This window comes from Chinchilla lanigera, unplaced genomic scaffold (genome assembly GCF_000276665.1).
Source record: "Chinchilla lanigera isolate Chin_1 unplaced genomic scaffold, ChiLan1.0 scaffold00142, whole genome shotgun sequence".
Taxonomy (NCBI): domain Eukaryota; kingdom Metazoa; phylum Chordata; class Mammalia; order Rodentia; family Chinchillidae; genus Chinchilla; species Chinchilla lanigera.
Window position 1 is genome coordinate 2,781,020 of NW_004955543.1, and position 7,253 is coordinate 2,788,272.

At 36.4% G+C, this 7,253-nt stretch overlaps 1 pseudogene; it reads right to left on the reverse strand.

Annotated features, from left to right (window-relative positions):
* Positions 1 to 353: 353 nt before the first annotated feature.
* Positions 354 to 2,362, reverse strand: LOC102026570 (annotated as a pseudogene).
* Between the last annotated feature and the right edge of the window lie 4,891 nt (positions 2,363 to 7,253).

Here is a 7,253-nt window from a genome sequence, read left to right on the forward strand (position 1 = left end):
CATTGTAAAGTACAATTTGCTTATGTTTCCCTTGAGCATAATCCACTAAACAAACTTAAACACTCTAAACAGTAGAACTTTGTTCAGTGCAGAAATATAGCTTACTTCATTTCAATGTCTACTTCTAACTGTTGACACTATACACAAGGTTAATAGTATTTGAATTGCCTCCCAGAAACTGCAAACTACATCTACACAATATGGACATGTCAAACTCAACCGTCTAGTGAAGACTCATAAAACAAACAAGATGTTTTTAGGCAGTTCAGGGAAGGATCTAAGAGTTGGGCAGTAAAAAGTTACAAACACTACTAGAAAACAGTGAAAAAGAATAGTAGTTATGAATGTCTTATTCATTCCCAGTTTTGTAACTCTGTCCCATGAACCAAGTTCTCATTAAGTTGCTGCTGAGTTTGTTGCTGGTCAATTTCACTTTTCCTTGACTTTTACTTTCTCATTTTTCTTTTCTTTTCTTTTCTTTTTTTTTTTCCAGTACCGGGAATCGAACTCATGACTTCGCACTTGCCAGGCAAGCGCTGTGCCTCTGAGCTAAATCTCCAGCCCCTCTCTCATTTTTCATCTTCTTCATCTCTCTTGTCATTTCCACTATGGTTTTTACAATACAGTTTGTAAATTCCTTGTTACATATTTTCAGTGTTTTTAGCTTTGTCTTGTACTCCATGGTAATAATGGTAGGTCTTCACATAGGCTTTTATTTCACACCCAGTAGTAGCACCAGCCTGACTGCAAAGTGTACATTTCATTCTTTTTCCTCACCTAATCTCCTGAAGTACAGTTTTAATATCAAAATCTCCAAATTCTGCTCTTGATGTTGTTAGCTGGACTGTGCCAGAGGAAAACAGCATGCACTTATAATGCGCAGCTGCCTTCTTGGCATTCAATATATGCAGTTTTCTTCTTGCTTCACTTTCTTCCTCCCCTACATGACAAAGTCCACATTTAGGCTTGGGGTCACTGGCGCTGCTTCTGTGTGGAGACCTATCTCTATAGGAACTAATTTCCATTTCATCTGTTCCATAGGAAGATGTGGACCTGGTATCTTCTGACTGTCCTTTAAAATTACTTTTACTTCTGTGGAGGACCACCTGGGCAACTCTCCTTGAAGGAGGAGCAATTGTCTCCATTTTAGCTGAGCCTGACCCTATTTCCACTTACTGATATGTACAGAGCTGGCTAGGACTTTTCCTTATCCCTTCAATAAGCAATGCAGATCAGTCTAGCTGAGGTGCTGATGGTAGTCTTCGAAGGGGGCAGGCGTGTTTCATCAGAACCGCTTCCCCACTTCCCCGTTGTTCCCTTGTGTGAGCCGGGATGAGGTGGGATGTTGAGCCAATGCTCCATGCTGTTGGCTGGGATCAAGCCTCAAGTTAGAGGCTATGACTTCCTGGAGCTTGAAAGATTACACATCAGAGCTGAAGCACCAACCTCAAAACATTAGCTACTATCTCAATTGTGTTATGCAGATTACTCTTTCTGCACATCCTCCTCTATGCATTTGCAGAGGTGATTTCAGGCCTCCTACCTAGCCTAGATCACAGCACTCACGTACTTCCCGCCATTCTCACAGTCACCTCCTCAAGCCACTCCTTTCTTCATGAATGAATAAAACCTGGCTTCAGCCTTGGGTTGAGGCCTTTGTTCCAGTTAGCCATCATCGTGGATGGACTTCGGACCTCTTGGCTCCCTATAACGACAAATATGCCTTAGTGTCTTTATTCTCGCCATGGGTTGCACTGGAAGTGGTGGATTGGAATTAACTCGCTAGAACTGCAATAACTTTTCCATGGGGTTACAAGTGTAAACTTCCTGGGCTGCGACAAGGACTGAGAAGGGCTCTCTATAGTCTTCTTTTGTGACTTTTTTTTTTACTTTTTGGGGATGAGTGCTCCAGTTCATGTTCATTAAAACTTTCCTCTAAATCAGCTTCAGAATTATGTGCAATTTTCTTGTGTTTTAGACAATAAACCAGGTAAATTCCTCGTGAAGTTTTTTCTCGTATTTGAGCTATATCATGCAATGCACAATAGTACTGTTATGTTCTGTGACATGTTTTCTCATCACAACTAATTGCTGCTCCAGGACAGTGGTACAAAGAACACATCAGCTTCGTGCCTCCTTTAATTTCCTTTTCGACATCTTCAATAGAAAACCTACCAAGACTCGCATTATCAGAGTGTGATGATACCAAAGCAAGTAAAAAGAGCATGCACTTATGGTGTGCTGCCACCTTCTGGTTTTCTGATATTAGTAACTGTCTACATTCCTTGTCTCTATTTAACTTACAAAAACCACGTTTGCGCTGTCTTGTAGGCCCTTTTTTCTGTTCAGTTCAGATTGACATGATTTTTAAATTGCCTGTAGAATGTCACTCTAATTCTCAAGAAATGCAGCCTGGCTCAGAGATGGATAGCAGAGACAAAAGCCTCTCTGGCAACGCCTGAGAGCAGGGCTCTGTCACTGGATGTTGTTTTCTTTCGACTTAGCCCTTTTTATTTTTTATGTAGAGACAGGGTCTTGCTAAGTCGCTAAGAGGGCTTGAGTTTACAAGCCTCCTGCTTAGCCTGCCAGAATGCTGGGATGACAGAGATGCATCACTACACCCAGCTTTTAATAAAAATGGGGTTAGTGGTGATGGTCTCTGTTTTAGTTCTGAAATTAATATTTTGTGTATTCTTTTTTCTTAGTCAGTTTGGCTAGAAGTTTAGCAATTTTATTAATCTTTAAAAAGCTGCTTTCTTTTAGTCTTACTGCTTTTCACTATTGATTTCTTGTTTCTAATTTTGTTGATACATGCTTGTGTATTTTCTTTTGGTTAGTTTAGATTTAATTTATTCATCTTTTAATAGCTTTCTAAGGTAGAAAATTTAGTCACTGTATGTAAACAACTAATTAGATATGGGAATAAAAATATTATCATGATTATATCTTCAAAAATATAAAATGCTCAGGGATAAATCTAATTAAAGTCATCAAGACCTATATAGTAAAAGGTGTATTAAGAGATTTTGGTAAAGATCTAAATAAACAGTGAGATGCCACACTAATATGGAAACCTTGTTTTTGTTAATTCAAAACTGATCCATAAACAGACTCAGGGAACACTCTAACAATTTTCTATCTAATGCTAAATTTATTTTTGAAAATATTTATCAGTACATGTTTGTAGAACATAATGTTCACATTCCTTGTGGAAAGTTGGTACATGGACATAATAGAACTTAATTCTGTTTTTTATCCCCTTTCCCTTGCTTCTCTCCCCCTCCATTTATCTCTTGATCGCCTTCATATTTTTTGCACATGTGTGCAGTATATAATGTCTGCATTCCTTATGTGGAGCTGGTATGTGCACATAATATATCTTAATTGCTTATCTCATCCCCTTCCCCTCCCTTTTCTCTCCATCCATCTCTTGGTTCCCTCCCCCTTTAAGCAAGATCTATCTCCCTATTTCCTATTATCTACATTTTATTTTGGTCTTTATACTTTGCGTTTCTCATGTAAGAGAAACTATGTGATATTTAAGTTTCTGTGTCTGATTTATTTCCTTTAACATTTTTCATATGAAACTACAGATGATGCAGAACCAGAGTGAATTTTTTAAAAGTATAATCAATAGAGTACATCAATTATGCAAAAATTTATTTTCATTGTGAAATTTCGTTCATGTATGTAATGTGTTTTGATCATGTCCACCCTCCTTGCCACCATCTCTTACGTTTCTTCCCCTTCCATAATACCCACCTCTACTTTCATATTGTCCTTTTTCCCCCTAGATTTCTCGCATGAGGGAAATCATTCAGTATTTGTCTTTCTTGAGTCTGGCTTATTTTTAATATGATGATCTCCAGTTCCATCCATTTTCCTGCCAATAACATGATTTTGTTCTTCTTTATGGCTGAATAATACTCTATTGTGTATATGTGACACATTTTATTTATCCATTCATCTGTCAATGTGCATCTAGGCTGGTTCTATAATTTGGTTGTTGTCAATCACGCTGCACACACATGGGTGTGCAGGAGTCTCTTTTGTACGCTGACCTTTATTCCTTTGCATGCATACAGAAAAGTAGCATAGCTGATCATCCAGTAGTTCAGTAATGGGAAAACATAGCCCCCAAGAAGTAGGACAGATACAAGGGATACAACACATATATGTTGAACTGTATTTCAACAGAGGTGGAAAGGCAATTCACAGCAGAAGGGCTACTCTTTTCAACAAGCAGCACTTTAAGAATTAATTATCTATAGCCATATTGCATATTTTATGCAAAAATTAAGTGGAACATACATATAAAAGTGAAATGCAATATTAAAACTTACAGAAAAATTTTGCATCTTTATAGTAGGCAATAGTTTCTCTTATGAGACACCTAAAACTTGATAAATTAAAAAGAAAAGCAATAGAATCCAGTAAACTAAGAACTTCTGCTCTTCACTACACACCATTAAATTTAAAAAGGAGCAAAGCAACAGAGTACAAAAATTATTGAAATATCACATACCATCGTGATGGTTTCACAGATGTATCCAGAATAAGAGGTGTGATCAATATATAGTCAGAATTAAAAATTTTTAAAAATGCATTACAGTAAAAGACACATTGCCATTAAACCCTCCTCAAAAGACTCCTCTCACTTCACACGTGATTATCCCATCATTCTTGCCATTTTCTGAAGCAATTCTGGGAGTCCTCTGTCATGAGTATCTCAGTAAGGTGTGATAAAGATATGATGAATGCTGCTGCCAAGTAGCATCCAACAGAAAGGCAGACTCATAAGAAATTATGATGTGCCCTGATCCACCTTATGCATCCGATGTAGCACTATGCAACTTCTGGATCTTCCTAGAGTCAAAATGAATATGAAAAATAAATATTTTTAATCTATTTAGGAAACTGAAGCAGCCACACAGCGGCTAAAGACTCTCAAAGGAGCAGTTCCAGAACTGTTTCAGAAAGAATGAAGGGGTAAGAATGAAGGGATAAGAGTGCTAGAAGCAAGGGAGATGAGGTGTATAATTTGAGGGGAATTAATGGCAATGGGTCTTTTACTGTAATGATTTTATTGGTATATATTTCTGGTACATAATAATTATATTCATCTTGGTGAATTGGTGCATGTACATATCTCATCCTAATCATTTTAACTTCCATTTTGCTTCCCATCCCTCCCCCTTCGCTATTCCTAGATCCCCTTCCTGTCTCCCAAAAGTCTACCACTCTATTTCCTATATTCTGTCTTTCATTTTTTTTGTTTTTTTTGGTTTTTCTCTGGTACCAGGAAACAAACTCACGACCTTGTACTTGCCAGGCAGGCGCTTTGCCGCTGAGCTAAATCCCCAGCCCCTCTCTCTTTCATTTTGCTTTCAAAGTTATTTGTATTTTGGGTTTCTTATATAAGAGAAGCTATCTTTCTGTATCTGATTTGTTTCACTTAGCATTATGGTCTCAAAATGCATCCATTTTCCTGCAAATGCATTTAATATATATTACATAATATATATTTATGATAGATAATATATTACATACTATCTATATTTAATATATATTAATAATATATAACTGGGTCAAATGAAATTTCTACTTAGTTTTTTTAAGAAATCTCCATACTAATTTCCATACTTAAAAAAACTTTAACATTCACTGTAGTTTTTAATCACCTCAATACATAAAGAACTCTCAGAACTCAGTAATATAAAATGAATAATTCAATTTTTCAAGTGCGAAAATTGAATAGATTCTTTATTTGAGAAGATATGCGAATGGTAAAGAAGCACATGAAGAGTTGCTCAATACAATTAATTAATCATTCGGGAAATACAAATTACAACAAAAGAGATACAACTATGTATTTATTAGAATATCTCAACTTCTAACCACACCAATTGTTCCTGAGAAATTAAAGAAACTGGGACTCATATATTGCTAGTGGAATATAAAGTGGCACAACTGCTGTGGTGAACAGTTTTATAGGCTTAAAAAAACTTACACAGTACATATAACTACTATGTGATTCAGCTTTTGTAAACCTGAATATTCATCTAAGAGTAATGAAACCATGTATTAGTAGAAATGCATAATCATTAACGTTTGGACTAGCTTTATTTTGAGAGTGCCAAATGGAGAGCAGCCTAAATGTCCATTAATGAATGAATGAGAAAATGTGGCATATCTATACCATACTCTCAAAAATACAATCAATGAACTTTTGATACATGCAACAATATAATTAAAATAGTTAAGATGAAAAAAACATATCAGACAAAAGAATACACAGTGTTTGATTCCATTTAAATAAAATTCCAGGAAGTGGATACCCATTTATACAGACAGCAAGTGAGTGATTATCTTGGAATGGAGCCTGGAGCAGGTAGGGATAGAGAGGATAGATTACAAAGGGGCATGAGTAAACCCTTGGTGGTAATTTATGTCTTCATTCCTTTTATTTTGGTGATGGTTCCACAGATGTATTCAAATTTCAAAACTTCTCAAATCACCCATTTAAACCTGAAATTCAAGTTTGAATGTTAATTATATCTCAATTATGATTCATTCAATAAAAATTCAAAATTTTATCAATGCCTTCCTGTCAGAGATTTGATTATATTGGTAGGTTATTTTGTTTCTGTTTTATTTCCCATTCTAACAACTGAACAATCTAGCTGTGAAAGATTTCCTCACACCTGGTATAACAGGTACTATACTTAGGTGTGAGATACAGAAATGAGTAAGGAAGGGCTGGGGATTTAGCTCAGCGGCAAAAGCGCCTGCCTGGCAAGCACAAGGTCGTGAGTTCGGTTCCCGGTACCGGAGAAAAACCAAAAAAAAAAAACATTAAGTACAGAAATGAGTAAGGAAGATGGAGATCCTGCCTTGAAGCTCATTGTTTATTGGAAATGGCATCAGATAAGCCAAGAAACCACAAAAAAATTATGATGGTAGAAGGAACACAGGCTACCCTGACAATTGATAAGATTGGAATCTTGTCTGTTTTGTTAGGAAAGAGTATTCTGTATTCTCCTGGAGGTAGTGCCTTGTAAGATATTTCCCAAGAATCTGGAGTTATCTATGTGGAAAAGGGCAAGAGATGTTCAGAAAGAAGAAGAAAGAACAACATTGCCCAATAACCTGAAAACTAAAGAGAACACAGAAGGAACATTGTTACTTCAGCCTTAATAGCAGATCATACACAAGTATTTACATAGCTGCCCTGACTGTTTTGGGGTTTTTTT